This window comes from Rhynchophorus ferrugineus, unplaced genomic scaffold (genome assembly GCF_030347505.1).
Source record: "Rhynchophorus ferrugineus isolate W39M unplaced genomic scaffold, kcgeb_rfMv2 rfM2, whole genome shotgun sequence".
Classification (NCBI taxonomy): domain Eukaryota; kingdom Metazoa; phylum Arthropoda; class Insecta; order Coleoptera; family Curculionidae; genus Rhynchophorus; species Rhynchophorus ferrugineus.
In genome coordinates, this window is record NW_027472581.1 from 51,594,663 (window position 1) to 51,612,112 (window position 17,450).

The 17,450-nt window shown below is 29.4% G+C and overlaps 1 protein-coding gene across 2 annotated transcripts in view; it reads left to right on the forward strand.

Moving 5' to 3' along the window:
- Window positions 1-1,532: 1,532 nt before the first annotated feature.
- The window catches only part of Ncc69 (sodium chloride cotransporter 69), a 39,698-nt gene continuing 23,780 nt past the window's right edge, over window positions 1,533-17,450 (forward strand). For both annotated transcript variants that reach the window (XM_076395993.1, XM_076395994.1), the window contains exon 1: window positions 1,533-1,738. The gene's annotated coding sequence lies outside the window, so the exon portion shown is untranslated. The remainder of the gene's footprint in view (window positions 1,739-17,450) is intronic.

Below are 17,450 nucleotides of genomic sequence, written 5' to 3' on the forward strand. Positions count from 1 at the left end.
GTACGTTGTTCACTTTGTTCAGTTGACGTTGGTAGACATTTGCAGTAACAGTTTAATACGGTTTTAGCTGCTCATAATACGCTACACCTTGTTAAAAACTTTATGACCATGAGAAGTTTCTGCTTCGGTATCGAACACATGATTTTTGGTATTGTCGCTTGTACTGTTTATCGCCAGCTAGAATACGCAGTTATATGGTCATTAATACCGGATCTGGTATATAGTTGTATAACCTTGAATATAATACCGACAAAGTGATTTTAATCATTTAAACACGGCAGTCGGTAAAATCATAGTTTAGCATCGGTTGAGTTGTAGCTTGTCAACCGTTTTGTTGGTATGATAAGTATAAAAACATGTAATTAAATTGATAAGCAAACTCTTATTTTTGCCCGCAAGCAATGAAACGGCGATGTTGAAAAGATTCGAAATAACATTTTCAATTGTATGTAATAGCCGTTTTTCCTCGTTTTAAATATTTTCTATTGCATGCAAACGGGCAAAAACAGATAAATCACCAAGTTCTAAGATATCTGAAAGTCTTGTAACTAGTAACTAGTCTTGACTGGATTTTCTCAAATATAATACGTTTTGTAATATTTCGTCTCGGCCCTTTAGATTATTATTTCTCACTGATACCAAAACAACTACTTTTAAGTTCTTGAAATCAATACTAACAATTGGGATATGATCAATTAGCACCGCTATAAGTATCTAAAATATTGGTTGCGCTTCAGCTGCAGATCTATTCAAACCATACAATAATACCGAAAATGCAATTTTTATATTTCCATGATTAGCGCATTATATACATTAAATATATCAGTAATACTAAAAGAATAAATGCTATTTTAGATGTTGTTAGATATCATATAAATAATTATATAAATAAATGGAAGCACCCAATAAAATAATATAAACCTAAATCGAATTACCCGAAAAAAAAGCTACACTAAGTGAGAATAAAATTATATATAAACTTGAGATAAAGCAATAATAATAAAAGCAAAATAATAAAGTACAAAGAAAGACAAAATTGTCGAAAACTAACATATACATAATGAGCAATAATTACTATAGAAAATATAACTAAACCATGAAGGAGCGTGAAACTAATGTAACATTAAAAAAAGATATAATAATAAATCATAAAAATATGCTCGAGATAGAATTCGAACGGAGAATCAAATTCTCCACAGAGAACTTACACGAAAATAAAAGGTGAATGAAATAGTAATTAAAATAACAACAATTAAAATGTTATACCATTTTACCTATATAATTAATATATGATTATAAATTCGTATTTCTTTTCGATCGTTGTATGCAATCAAACGCAGCGTAAACCCAAAGTAGTCCGCCCTGTACATAATCAGAGCCTTTAGCGCATGTTCTATTCCAGTAACTTCCCCTCAAATAAAGATAGCCGAATATGGATCCAACGTATGCCCGACAAAGACAAAACATGATCGTTCACCCTAACGATCTCCATGCCGTCGAAAATAACATTCCGGCATGTAACCGTTCGTAGCAACGCATGTGGTTCGTGTTGTAGATAGCCGGTGTACAGTTTATCAATAGACTATTTAGTCAGCGCACAAACTCACATTATGTGTATGCAATAAAATTGCAACCGTCAAAACGAATCGGCATGGCAAAGTCCGATTAAATTTTTGTTTATATTTGAAACGCGAAAAGAAGAAAATTACTGTGTTTTGTTTTGTGCCTTAAGGAGTTCGTAAGTTTTTTGTTTTAATTATAACCCCTAGTCTTAGTGACAACTCTCCAATATATATTGAGTATTTTTAAACAAACACATTGTAAGTAACTGAAAGAGACTACTGCTGAAGCTGAGATATTATAAGTTCTTGATTCAAATTAATTTAATTAGTTAATCAGACATACAGCTTGGATTTTTTTTACTTTGCTAACGTTATCAGAGCATATTTATACTTCAAATAGTTTCACTTCATTAATTATTTGATCTAGTGTGTAATATTGGAGAATAATACTACTGCCCATGTAGGTATTATTGAAAAAAAAAACTAACGAAACAATAACATTATGAGTGTAGTCTAATTCATGGTTTTGGTTTTGTTTAATTTGGTTTCGTATTAATGTTAGAATTACAAAACTAAATGGAAAAGTACAAAATCAAAATAACATGATTTCGTAAGAAGAGTTTTATTTAAAATGAAAGTTTTTAATATGTTCTGTATTTATCCATAAATTAGCCAATAAAACCAGTTTGCCTTGATAGTACTGCCAAAGTTACCTTTATATACAACCGTGTTTCATTAGCTGTGTTTTTGTATGGTTATAATTATTCATAAATATTTTATCCTAAACGATACAGTATTAAGAATAATGAGCATAGTAAGTATAATTAATGACATGTTTTCTGTATGCCAAAAGTTTATAAATTTTTTTTAAGATAAATTACTAAAGGGAGCTGAACAAATAATAATATCGAATTTATTCAATAAAACATTTCTTAGATCTTTTCAAAATACTTTAAATACATTTGTATTGTTAAATAATAAATTTAACTTAGTTTTTCTTGTATTAAAAAATATATAACTAAAATATTTGAGTCTAATTTTTTTTTGTTTTTTAGAAAAACTAATTTGGATTAATTTAGATTAATTAGCATTAGTGGCATTGTTTGTTGTTTACGGCTGATCATTGTAAATAAATCAAAATATCTATATTGACTGATAATATTGTTACAGATTAAGTATTATATTCTGGCGATCAATTTTATGATCTAAGACAATATAAAACAGATTTATAATCTATAACACAAAAAATAATACATTACTTTAAGGGTTTATAAAATTGTTGTGTTATGACATCATATTGTAAAATTGGCTGTTACATATTTTTAGTGTATTTAATTAAGAGGGCATAATAATAAGATGATTATTAGTTTGTATAGTATTAGTTTATTAATAAAGCTAAAATTTATCTTTGATCAGTTAGATATCTGCTTAAATATTACGTTAAAAATTATAAAAATATTTGTACCAAAAAAATTAATTAAATAACAAATGCATATTATTAAGAAAACCTTAAAAGGTGTCTATATATATAAAATTTTCGGTATTACTTACATAAAATAATATTTCAACGAATTATAAACGTCTACATTGATTGATTATATTGATTTTATATCATACTGATATTATTACTAAATAAATAATTTGATGATAAATTTAAAGTTCCTGGATAGTTTAACATGTAAAATGTATTGTAATGTTTTAATGTAGTACTTTTTGTTAATTGCTGTTTACATAACATTTAATACACAAGAGTAGTTAATAACATAGTCAAAAATATTTAAGTACGTTTACGTTAAGTCACTTTATGCATTAATGTTATTCAAACAAAGCGGACTTTTTAATGTTTAAACATTGTCTTTGATCAACAATTCCCTGTGAAGATTTTTTCATTATTAGATAAAACAAAAACACTGGCAAGATGTTTTAACACATTCTTTTTTAAAAATAAGTTAAACATGGTTAATGAACAATTCTAGCATTGATTGATTGAAAAACTAACATTGATTGGAGTATGTCACTATAATTAGTTGTCCCTGTCGCTTTTTGAACTTCTTACGTCGCATTAATTCATTACGTAAGCATTAAAAATTTGTCAACAATTAATAAAATGATATTCCAATGTTTATGATTGATTTTGATACAACTTTAATGACACACATTATTTTTGTCAAAGTGATACAACTTAAATACAAAAAAATCATCACTAAAATCGATAAACTTATTATAAAACTTAATATTAACTCTTTAATAATGTTATATAAAAAGCATAGATACTAAATATAACAAAATATACATAAAAGATAATAAAATTAGTTTAAAATTATCACTCCCGTATTATCTGAGTACTTATCTCATTTTTCGAATATTTATAATTTTTTAATAGAAGTACGCAAGAGACTAAGAGAGGATATTAGATGATAGTCTGATTTCAATGATTCAAAAATCCTTCATAGCATCAGTTGTTATTTTCCGAAATCCTGTAATTTTCTATTTTAGTCATAATTTGTTTTTTCGTATACAATATTGGGTTTCCTTCCAAGGCAAGTCGTTTGATATTGATTTGAATTTGTGTTAAGTAGTAATATAACTAAGCAATCCTACAATTAATAATTATGACACAGTTATGGCCCTTTCGTGGTATCGATATACTAGTGTAGTCTATACATATTTAAATTTGTCACATATAATTTAACGTAAGGACACCAGTTCGAATGCTTTTTTGTCTTTTCAACCTGTAAAACTATGTCATTCTTATATTCATGCACTTAGTGTAGTTTACACCATGCACTATGTACCATGGTACTGATTTGGTTCTGATATATTTGTATTACATGAACACTGGATTTTCTAAAGTTTATTTGTAGAATGACAATTATAAAAACATACCTTAGATTTTCGACAGCAACAATATATTTTGAACATAAACAAAGTTCTATTTATTTCTTTTTAAAATGCTCTTGCAGCTTGAGCTTGGCATCCAATGTTATGTCCAAGTTATGTTCGAGAGTCAATTACCACTGGAAAATAAACTGTTTCATTCGAAGTGAATCTTATTACAAGTGTCGATTTCATAATATTTGGCTTGGCCCAGTCGCTAATGTTGTCTTACTTGATTTTTTTCATATCGAAGTGCCAAATTCTAATAGTGTTAAATCAAAATTTTATTTTATTATTCTCCGAAGAGTTGCGTATTAAAAATATAAATATAAATAAAAAATATAAATAAAACTAAATAACAGTACTTTGTTAACATTATTACAAAATATAAAAGTAAACCTAATACTTCTGTTTATTTATATTTACAAATTTCCGTTACACTATTGTATTGCTTGAACAAGTGAAGCCGAACTAAGTTGTCATACCTGGAAACTGATGCCTTTTGAGACCAAATGCAGAAACCTAAACGCTCCTCAGAAATCTGTAACCCGATTATAAACCTCTGACGAGATTTTTGATTTATATATTTTTGAAATAGGTACCTTTTATAATACGGATTATTGTCATTTCTAACAAAAGCGTATACCCTAACGCAAAAATATTTGAAAACTTTTAAATAGCATATACAAAGAATTTACCCTGAAATGAGATATTTTAAATATAATACCAGAATTGACTTTTATAATTTAAGTTATTATGTTAACTCATGTTGAGAGTTGTGGGAAATAATGATTGGACTATTTCCAGTTTTAGCAGAGGTAAATTGTTTTCAAGTTTTTGTTATAAACAACATTAATTGCGTTATTACGTCAGGAAGTTCTTAATTGGTATCAGTTGCCAGATGGCAACACTAGCATAATCCAAACAATGTTTGATAGCATATTAAAACCAGTACCAAACTAAGTTCAGTAAGTACTGGAGTAAAGTATGTTAGCGACAAGGTGGTCAAGGCGTTGGAATGGCTCTCCTATTGCTGTGATACTCAGAGGTACTAATTCATCTCGATCATGAATGTAAATTATATATCTGATTGTTTGAAATAGTAATGATCCGTAAACAAAAGCGTGAAATATATAGAGAGTGTAAAAACTAAAAGCATATCCAGGTTGGATAAGACCTTCTGAATCTTGTGGGCTGATTTCTAGAACATTGTTCCCAAGTTCGCGCTTATTTCGTTGTCTTTTATATTTTATTATTGAAGAAATACAATTTTTTTGCTTCTTCAATGTTTCAATATAGTTTCCAATGCTACTTTTATAATAATATTTGACAGAGTTAACTAATTTATCTTTCTATAGCTTTAACGTGGTTTATAAGGTGTTCTATTTTTTAATAAATGTTTTAAGATTTATATATTTGTAAAATTTTTCAATACTTCAAATGAGGTATTTTAAAACGTTTGTTTAAAATTATCTAAGTATGTCATAAACTAATAATGCCATTAATATCTATAGGGTTATAAAAATTAACTGTTTTCAATATCTGTTGTTATACATTAAGGTATATAATAAACTGAGGTGGGCACAGTTAATCAAAAGATCAACTTCGTTAATCGTTTATTTGTTAATTAGAAAGTTAACTTCGCTAATCGTTAAGGAATTAAGTATTCGAAATTTTAACGCAAATTAAAGTTTTTTTTTTCAATTTATTAATATACTATTACTAGTCTTCGCCGACTAACTTACAGTTTGTTTCTACAGTGAATTTAGTGTCTACAGAGTATCTAGCAACTTAGTATTTAGTACACTTCACTAAACAAGATTACACGGTTTGGTTCTTTTAAGCCTACGTCTCATGTCTTGTTGCGAGTTTCTTGATTTATTCTATGACAATTGGAATCCAAGGTCTCGGTGTAAGTATTTCTTTCAACAGTATCTGGGTGCAACCATAATATTTCTCAAGACACTATTCTGAAATACTTGTCTTCTTCTCGCGAAACATCCCCACAACTGAATTACATAGGTCCATATAGGCTTTAATATTTCCTTCTATAGCAGCAACTTATTATGTACGGATAATTTAGATTTTCCTCCAAATATACAATACATTTTTTTATTACTAATTATTAGGTATTTTAATTCGAGTTATCAAATTAAAGTTAATTCTTAAAAGTGAATCATTTAAAACTTTTGCTGCTTTTGTGTTGAAGATACATTTGTATACATTTGATTGCTGCTGCCTTTCTAGGTGATTCAAAAATCTTATTATCTTAATCGTTTTTGTCCATAGTGTACCAGTAACGCCAATAACCAGACTAGCCAAGAGAGTATGTGCTCTAGGGCGATCTCTAAGTTTGAAACCAAGACTCACCAGTCGGTAGTAACATGTTTCGTAGCTCACGTTAATCAATAGGTTCAGTCGCAATAAATCCTTAGTCGTGAAAAAGGAAATGAAAAAAGAACAATATAATAAGAGAATTTATTATATTCTTTTTTTATCATACATTTTTTTGATATATTTAGTTTTATTTATCATATAAAACTAATTATAGAATTATATAAATAGACAAATAATATATTAATCAATGAATTGAATTAACTAAATAAAAGTAGTCATTATGAATAATAAACTATAAATAAATATCCATATTAATATTGAATTTAATTAATGTCATCATGTTTATGTTGCAAAATTATTTATTTAATGAAATAAATTATACAAAATAAGAGGTTTGCATATACAATTTATATTTGAATAACTATTACATGATCAATGAATTTTTGTTTCTTGAATGGGATACCTTTTTTTGATAGAAAACTATTTAAGATAATATTGATAGTTTAAAAATTATTTAATAAAAAATAATTTGTTTAGTTAAAGTTAATTTGAAATAATTTATTAGGGTGCGAATAATTAATTAATGACTTACAGTTGGTAGATGTCTTCAGATATGGTTTCTTTTGTTGCGACTATTGAGAAGTCAATTTGCATTTATTATATCTGACGTTAACCATTTTATCGCCATCCATCATCATCAAATTTTATCGGCAAATCCTTTTTTCTTGTCTCGAAAATAAAAATCGCCACTTTTAAACCGCGAACCATAACATGTTTACTCAGCCAACTTTCATTTCTAAATTCAATAACTTTTGACATTATTTTTTCATAAACAGTAAACAGTAAAGCAAACCTTCTTTTAAAAACACTGTTCTGTATAAAATGTGACTTTTTTCATAAAGTTATTGTGACGAGATAAAATATACTGAAATTGAAACAGGAAGTAGATTGTTGGAGTGAACAACGGAATCATGTATTACCTACACCTTACAGTATACCTTACTTTCCTAAAATGTTATAAATAATTAATTAAAATTGTGAATACAAAGCATAGCATTTGATATATGTAAGGGAGAATCAGTTTTTATTAATACTCAAATACTACGAAATAATAAACTATAAATAAATACTTATTGTCAATAAGTCACCTAAAGTAATTATTTTACAGATATTATTTATCTGAATTAGTAAGAATATTATGATTTAATTCACGAAAGAAAGTTTTTTCAGATATTCGATAATACTCTAATACTACTAATCTAACTATATTTCTATCGTGATTGATTATATTTGACGAAATGTCATTATTGATTGATTGTAATGTTACTAAGTCAAGTACAGCTTAATAGGAGTATTAAGTATGATGTCTAAATAAAAGAAGTGGTTTGTTATTTTATTTTGATGCTTAGTGAGTTGTTAGTCTTCATATATTATATAACTAAATTAATATATTTCATGTTAATTCTCTTTCATTGTAGCTTACATTAATTAATTAATTAAATTCAATATATTAAACTGAAATACACTTTGAAAATATAAACTAAAACATATTTTGTCAAATGTTTTTTAACATTATTTACACATTATTTACTCATTTTTTATATTTTTTTATTTACTGTTTTGTTAAAACTTTGTATCATAGCTGTACGTAAATAATTCTGAATTTTGTTGATATTTTTGCATTCATAATGTATACAGTACTAAATTTATATCAAGCCTTAGACTAGAAAAAATATGAGAGTTTATACCACGATTCCAAATATTGAATGGGTCTAAAAATTCTGAACGATTGAACAATATCGTTAAATATGTATATTTTAATAAAAATAGAATATAATCGTCAGAATATACTTTTATTTATGTATTTACATTCCAAAGGAAGTTTCCACAAAATTAAACTTATAAATATTTATCAAATCCACATAATCTAGAAACACTTTCATCAACTACTCTAACTTCATTAATTTAGTGAATATGAATGTCAATATGATATAATTCAAAATTTATGGATTTATTTAGGGATCATTATATTATACATTATTGTATTATCATTGTATTATACTTTTTTAATACTTAAAACATCCGATCTTCCGTTATTTATTGAAGTTATATAAAAATGTGAAATTACAAATAAATAAAAAGAAACGGCGATAGGTTTACCTTATGACCTTGCAGTCTTACTAAACTAATATCATAACCTTCTTAACTTTTGAATAAATTGAGCTCTTTATGAGACTTGGGCCATGATCAATCTTAATTCACCAGTGATGATGCCTTTGCATGATCCTATAGATGTCAACACAGTATCGCAAAATATATAAATATAATTTATCTCATAATGAAAAATCATAATAAAAATTCTTGGTGTCGATATTATTTCTTGCCATTCCAGAATTGATATAGAACTTGCTGTGTATACATATGTATTGTATAATTATTACAATATAAAACTTTGAACTACATTCTCATATAATAAAAATATATCATTTGCCAAAAGAAATTTTACTAATATTTCTTTCTACAAAGCTTTAGAAATGGGAACAATTTTATGAATGAAATTTAATATTAAGTTTGAAGAAATGTCGTATATGATTTAAAGGAAAACTAGACGAGAAAAAACGCTAAATTGGTATTATGAGATTTACTGTATGATTTATTCGTCCTGAGTAATACTTTCATTCTAAAAGGATTTTTCGGTAGGGAGTTTAATAATTACTTATTTATAACAACCTATTCAGGATATCTCTTCAGTTATATAATTCATATTTTATGGTATTCAAATTGGGTTGATATAAAGGAACGTCATTACTTATTCAACGCTTAATAGTACTTTAAATACTATAGTGCAATTTATGCAAATCTAATATAAAATAAAATGTTGACCTTTAAAATATTGCATTATTTGAAATCATTTTTACATTATATTTTATAGTTTAATTCGTAGATCTGATTTAAAGGATCGCCTTTCTGACCATGAAATAATTTAACGGAATAAAGGTAATGTAAAATTAATATTGAGAAATATTTGGTAAGAGTTTTAAACAATCTTAAAATATATCAAAAACTTATGTAATTCAGGTATCAATAATCAAACCACCAATTAACTCATCAGCAATGCAAATGAATATTAACGAACCAAAGATTCAAGAAATAATAAGATCAAAGTAGTGCTCGCAATATCGAAACGTCTTTTCAAATCTAACTTTTTCATTACTGATCTCAGATTATATATAAGAGTAAAAAATATAAAAGGTTGTGGAAAAAGTAATTCCATTTTTTTAAATGTTTTTTGAAGTGAAACCAATGAAACGATATTCTTTTATCGTTTTGATTTATGATTTTTGTCATCACCTGAGATTTCTGAGCGAATAACTAAACCGAGTGATTAGCCTCTGATTGAAACGCTTTACTAAATGCCTGCCACTAAGCTAGCCGAACGGGTGAGGTTCTGGTTATACGGTGGTTTCATCAATATCTCGTAAGATTTGCCGAGTCATTAAAGATGAGCGCGGTATAGCGTTGTCGTGACAATGCCTTTCCTATTGATCAATTCTGGGTGATCATGATGAACAATTCATTTTCAATCCGCCAAATAACCTTCATTCTCCGTTTCACTGTAAATTTATAAACAACTGAAATGTCGAGTTTATTTTGTGTTCAGCCTTATGCAAACTGTTCAACACTATTTTATCATTGATGTTTAATTCGGTAGTTACGTCGTCGTGTCAGTATGTATATCAGTGATGAAATTTATGGGATTTAAAACAACAATAAATATTTGTTTTACGGAAAGAAATAACCACTGTTGAACGGCAAGCATAACATGATATTCAAAGTTCTAATATCTATTCTAATATAAACCAAAACCCCTATCTGTAAATGTCTCATTCATCACACCATTTAGTGAAAAATAAGCACACAATATTTTTGACCAAGACCGTATTAGTCACGCCAAATCACCTCCTGATAAAGTAACAACCAAAGCGATGTACGTGGTCGTTGTTCCGTCTGTGAGTATCGTTTGTACCTTCGATCGCTAGTTTGCCTTTGATGATCTTCTAAATAGCACTGTCTACCGAAATGTCCAGGATATACCTGTATGGAATAGTTTCCCAAATTTTGATAACCCTAAAATCTAAAAATCTACAACTGACACAGTGAACTATTGCAATCCGTCTTTGCGATTGCGATACCTGCCGTGAATTCACATACTAAGGGTGTTTTTCAAAGTTTAAATGTTTCCTAACTGGAATGGTTAAGGATTTTGGCCTTTTATAAGCTTACAACTTCAGCTGTGATACTTTTGCCCTAACTCCACATAATTACACCAAGAAATTCTTTGAATAACTACGGAAATTTGTAAATCCAACGTCTGCCTGTCTTTTTGCTTGATAGTTAATTTGATTCCTATATATTGAATGAATTCAAAAAACAGCCTTAATAGCCTTAATATAATCTCCCAGGGATTCAACTGCACTAATTATGAAATATGAAGGTTTTAATACGATAAATTTTGGATTAAAATAAGTGGCGACTTTTCAGTGGCGACCATAAAACGATACTGAAGTTTTAAATTTATTCTAAAATAAACTAAATCTCTACATCTATAGGCCTCACTCATCACACTGTTAAGTGAAACATAAAAATACAGTGTTTATAGACAGGCCCGTATCAACCTCGCTATATAACATATCATCATATAACTTTAAGAATTTCATCGCCTTTTTCATCGATTGATCAGGCAAGATGAAGTTAGAAAACTAGGCAGAGCGCAATTGAAAGTACAATTCTACCGAGATCAGCAATACATTGTATCCACACCGCCGTATAATGCTAGTTGTCAAACCAAACTAAACTGTTGATAGAATTTACTAATATGGCAAATTAAAATTTAAATGGTGGACTCTTGGTTGGTTCTTATTTTTATTTGACATATTAAATTTAAACATGTTATATAAAAATATATCTATCTCCAAATGCTTAGATCAACCTTTAATAAACCTGCGTTAATCAACTTTCTAAATTAAAATGACTTCCGCAATGATATGAGAATTTAACCGTGACCTTCACCTATTAAACTATGCAACACATTCTATATACCAAATATAGAATACGTTTATTAAGGTATAAATATATTATAATTGTCTTTAAGTGAATTTGATAAAATACCAATTAGTAATAGATAGAAGCATATTTTTATAAATGTAACTTTTAATACTTTTAACGTAGGAAATTGTCATAGGGTTACCGATTGGAAAATATTTAGATATTATATTGAATTATTTCTTCAAATTCCAGTCACTCTTATTTTAAAAAAGCAAATCCCTTAATATTACATATCTTAATGATTATCTATAAAAGTAATACTGATTATTTGCAGAATACTGCAGAATTTTATATATATAATTTATCATTGACGAGTAACTGTGGTTTATTATTGGAATTTTGATAGATTCTTCCATACATAGGAGTTTTAGGGTAAAAATGATGTGGCTCGGTGAATGGAGGTAAATCGAAATGAAACAGTGGTGTTTACATAATGTGACCGTTATTTATTGGCAAAATAAAAAATGTGAAAATACAAATAAATAAAACGGATGGCAGCGGAGTTACCTGAAGACGAGGCTTGGGCAGTCGATGGTGGCACGTCTTAACCAAACGAGGGTTGAGCACTGAATGACCGAAATACCCTTCAGTAATATCCCAGATAAACGTCTCGGGGTTGCCGCCAGCTATTCGGTGTCGGGTTCCAATTGGCACCCCGCCCGTGTTCAACATCTGGGATTATATTTCTGGGTATTTTGTAGACCGTTATTCCACGATGTAAAATTCGACATGCCTCAATTCGCTACAATACTCCCCTGCCAGAATTTTACATAAAATTACTTCAACAAAAATACAAAAATGTTTGCAAAAAATATCATATACAAAAAAAAACATATACCAAATAAAATGTGCTGTGTAAAATGGGCTTTGAAAAAATATGATAGTTCGAAACGGTTGTGGTTGGTACGGTTGCGATCTGGTACGGCTGTTGATATCTTCCGGTCCTACAGATACCGTTGCATCATCGTCGCTTTGATACTTGAATGTGGTCCATCGACGACGTTGAAAACAAGCTATTCTTCAGACAGGGCTCCCGTAATCGACGCTGTGGGAGGATCGACTGTTCGACGACGTGGTAGCTTATTTTCTTCGACAACGAGACGTTAGCAATTCTGGTACCTCGGCGAAGACATGACGAGTCTACGGTGACTGCAATCGGTACCTAGCTTCTGGAGCTGCTCTGTGACTAATCCGTAGTCACATACGTTAGGTTAATTCAGAAAAAAAACAAATAACGACGGTATCCGACCGAAGCTGCCCAAAGCCTTTCAAATCAAAATATCTGCCATTATGACGGAGACGGCGAGCGAAGGAAGACATTATGATTTAAACATAGCGCCGAAAGAAATGTTTAGCCGAGACGCTGATGATTAAGCAGTGATGCAAAAACATTCCAAAAGATTGTGAAATAAAAATTTTGACAAAAAAAAATTTAAAGATTTAATTGGAAATAATGAAATTAATCGGAATAAAATGAAAATGAATCTTGAAGGTAAAATTGAAAAGGAATCGAATTAAAAATATTTAAAATTTTGAAACAAAAAAAATATAACGGTCACGTAAAATACACCATTTTCTACGTACCCTCCATTCACGAGTCCAAACCCAATTATGCGAAAGATCACGTCGGGGTCACCACTTTAGGGTAAATGATGTGGCTCGGTGAATGGAGGTAAATCGAAATGAAACAGTGGTGTTTACATAATGTGACCGTTATTTATTGGCAATATATAAAAAATGTGAAAATACAAATAATAAAAACGGATGGCAGCGGAGTTACCTGAAGACGAGGCTTGGGCAGTCGATGGTGGCACGTCTTAACCGAACGAGGGTTGAGCACTGAATGACCGAAATACCCTTCAGTAATATCCCAGATAAACGTCTCGGGGTTGCCGCCAGCTATTCGGTGTCGGGTTCCAATTGGCACCCCGCCCGTGTTCAACATCTGGGATTATATTTCTGGGTATTTTGTAGACCGTTATTCCACGATGTAAAATTCGACATGCCTCAATTCGCTACAGAGTTATCTCGAACTAATAGTAACAAATCGTAAGAACTATACAATAATTTATATATACTAGTTGACTTAATGCCTACGGTTGCCTCAATATATCACAGTGTATTACATGAAAATTTTTCATTATAAAATATCTTATTGTGTAGTGAATTATTCATTTGTAATATATAAACCCCCTAAATGGCTCACCGATAATAATAAAGTGCCAAATTTACTGGACTTTTACATTTCGAAAGGCATCTCATTAAATCAAATACAAATCGAATGCTTGTACGAACTATCATCTGATCACACCCTAGTATTGTTAACACTAGGCGCGACAATTCTGAAAAAACAAAGAAGCCTAATCTTACTAACAAATTTACTAACTGGGACACGTTTAAACTTATAATGTAGGAACAAATCAGTTTAAACCTAAGACTTAAAATTATAGATGATTATCAAGTGAGAAATCAGAATATGAGGTAAATTACCCTTTGGAATTAGGGAATTGATAGCGAAAAGCTAAAAGAGTATGGCACAGAACCAGAAATGCTATAGATAAAACAATATTTAATAGAATTAGTAATCAGATAAATCAAAAAATGAAAGAATATAAACAGAATTGTTTCGAAAAATATGTAAGTGAATTGAACCCGGAAGCAGACAAAGATTACTCGCTATGGAAAGCAACTCGGAGATCTAAAAGGTCAATTCTAAGAGTACCGCATATTAAAAATGATCAAAATGAATGGGTTCTACGCAACGATGAAAAAGCTTAATTATTCGAGGAATATTTAGCTAACGTATTCCAACCTAATCATATATAATCTACACTAGATATAAAACCTGTTGATCAACCCGATGTAGCTGTAAATCTGATTTCTCCAATGGAGGTTGCCACAGAAATTGACAACAATATCAATCCTAAAAAAGGAAATCCTAGAATTGATGATATTTCATCTGGGTTATTAAAACATCTGCCACGAAAAGCAATAATCATATTGACATATATATTCAATGCCTGTTTGAGAATGAAGTATGTTCCGGAATGTCTAAAAGTTGCTCGCATAATAGGTTTAAAAAAACCTGACAAACCGGCAGAACAAGTTGGATCTTACACCCTATTTCGCTGTTACCTGCGATATCAAAATTATTTGAGAAACTGCTATTAAAACGTATTAAACCATTTATAGAAATACGAGATGTCCAGTTTGGATTTCGAAGTTGTCACTCGATAATAGACCAGGTGCACAGAATAACAGGTCGTTGAAAAGACATTCGAAGAAAAGAAATACGGCTCTGTAATATTCCTGGACGTTTCACAAGCTTTTGATCGGGTATGGAATTTCGAAAGAAAATGTATAGTCTCGCATGAAGGGGCATTCTCAACACTTAAACCTATCTGAGCTGGTCTTCCACAGTGTAGTGTCTTTGGACCACTCCTATTTCTGCTCTATACTGCTGATATCACAACAGCAAAAGAAACAGTACTAAGAAAAATTTTTTAAATATATTTTTTAATTCTTTTGTCTTGTTGTGAAACCAAAGAGAACTTTTAATTATTCATTCGTTACTGGTTTTGTTTGTCATTTTGAGAAAACGTTGTTATATCAACGTTTCAGAATTCGAAATTTGAAAATATTCACCATCATCAATCCATAGATGGCGCTAGGAAGGAATGTCTTCTCAACCAACCAACTAACAGCATATCTAATCTAAGATGTATTTTATTTTAAATTGGCGTCAACAATATTTTTTCATTTAAAAAAACACGTTGAATCAACACAAGAACACTGTAACTTGTTAAGTAATAGTTAATATAAAATGAAATTTGAACATGTATCGTCATACTATCCAACACATATCAGAATCAGTCTATAGTGGCTAGTGCAGTTTATTTGTTAGACCGAATTATTGAGTGATTTGTTAGAAATGTGCTTAAAACCGAAGGTTAAATCTAAAATTTCATGATCCTTAATCCTCATATAATCCGGGTTTCATTTAGATAATGAATCGATAAGGTTATGTATGTATGGAAGATGTTCCTGTGTAATAAATATTGGCTTAGCAGGCGGGGATCGGTGAGTTGTCAATTCACTTAAGTTAACTGTTATGTAAGCGCTTCAATAAGTTTCCACGTATTAATTCCACAATTAAATGTATACAAAAGATATATCTAAGCACTATAAAATCTATTTGGCATTGAATTTGTAGATTGAAATAAAATTAACTGAAATTTTTAATAACTATGTATTTAAGATTACGGATTTATTTATTAAGGTTTTACTTGATATTATTGTTTTTTTTTCAGTATTAGTCCTTTTCAATCAATAATATTTGAAGGTTCTAATAATTTTTCTATTCGATTCAATATCGTGCGATTATTGATTAATAATAAAGCAATTATTCTTGATTTCTTTCTTTTCCTGTAGTTCTGTAACGAGTGACACTATCTTGTTTTGTTTTATCAATGCATTTGAGGTTATTTAATATATTTTCTGCCCCTTAGGTTGAAATCAATTCTATAATACTATATCTAGATACATACATATTTTGTATATCATCACCATCATCAATCCATAGATGGCGCTAGGAAGGAATGTCTTCTTCTCAACCAACCAACTAACAGCATATCTAATCTAAGATGTATTTTATTTTAAATTGTATATAGTCTATATCTAGATAATTCCGTTTTAATTGGCATACTTATATTGAAGATTGACCTGGGAATATGTCGGATGAGATTATTGCTTGATTCACTTCAGCTCAGTTCTTAATATTACGCGTTTCTTATACATTATATTTCTCTATATTGAATATTAAAATTCTGAAGAACTATACCGGAGTAATAAAAAAAAATTATAAATAAATAAATAATTTTATAATTTTTTTATTTTATGTATTATCTAATATATATAATAATCTGACAAATGTTAACATTATTTAATTAATATAATATTTGTGTTCAATAAGGATGATCGTTTTAGCTTTTTTCAATTAATTTAAAAAATGTTTGATTCCCACATTTAACGCCTGTAAATTAGTTGTAAAGATTTGTTAAATTTGAACCTTTATTGTGAAAAATCGGTACAATGTATTTTATTCAAGGTATTGTCAATCAATACCCGCTACTTTTTCCTAGTAAGTAATTTACGAATTCCATCTCCACAGAACAATTTTTTGAACGAATTTTTAATGTTTTGAGGCTATACACGAATCGATTCAGGTTTTGGCATCTTCAAAAGAAGTGAAGCGCTGTTCAGATAGGTGATGAGTCTGATATACTGATGACTATATGTCGGAACAAGAAGTAATTAGAAGGAGCAAAGGCTGGAGAATACGGCGAATACTCTCTATCAAAATCACCATCTTTATAACGCCAAACCACTATTCAGATGTTAGAATCGATAGAGCATGGTTGTCATAAGCTTCACATAGCATTCGATGAGCTTCAGCTGCCTGTTTCTTAAAATTGAAGTAAAAAGTAAAACTTCCCGCAAATGCGATTTACTCAGTACAAATTCAACACACTCAAAAACATGTTTGTTCACAACTCGACAAAATAACCC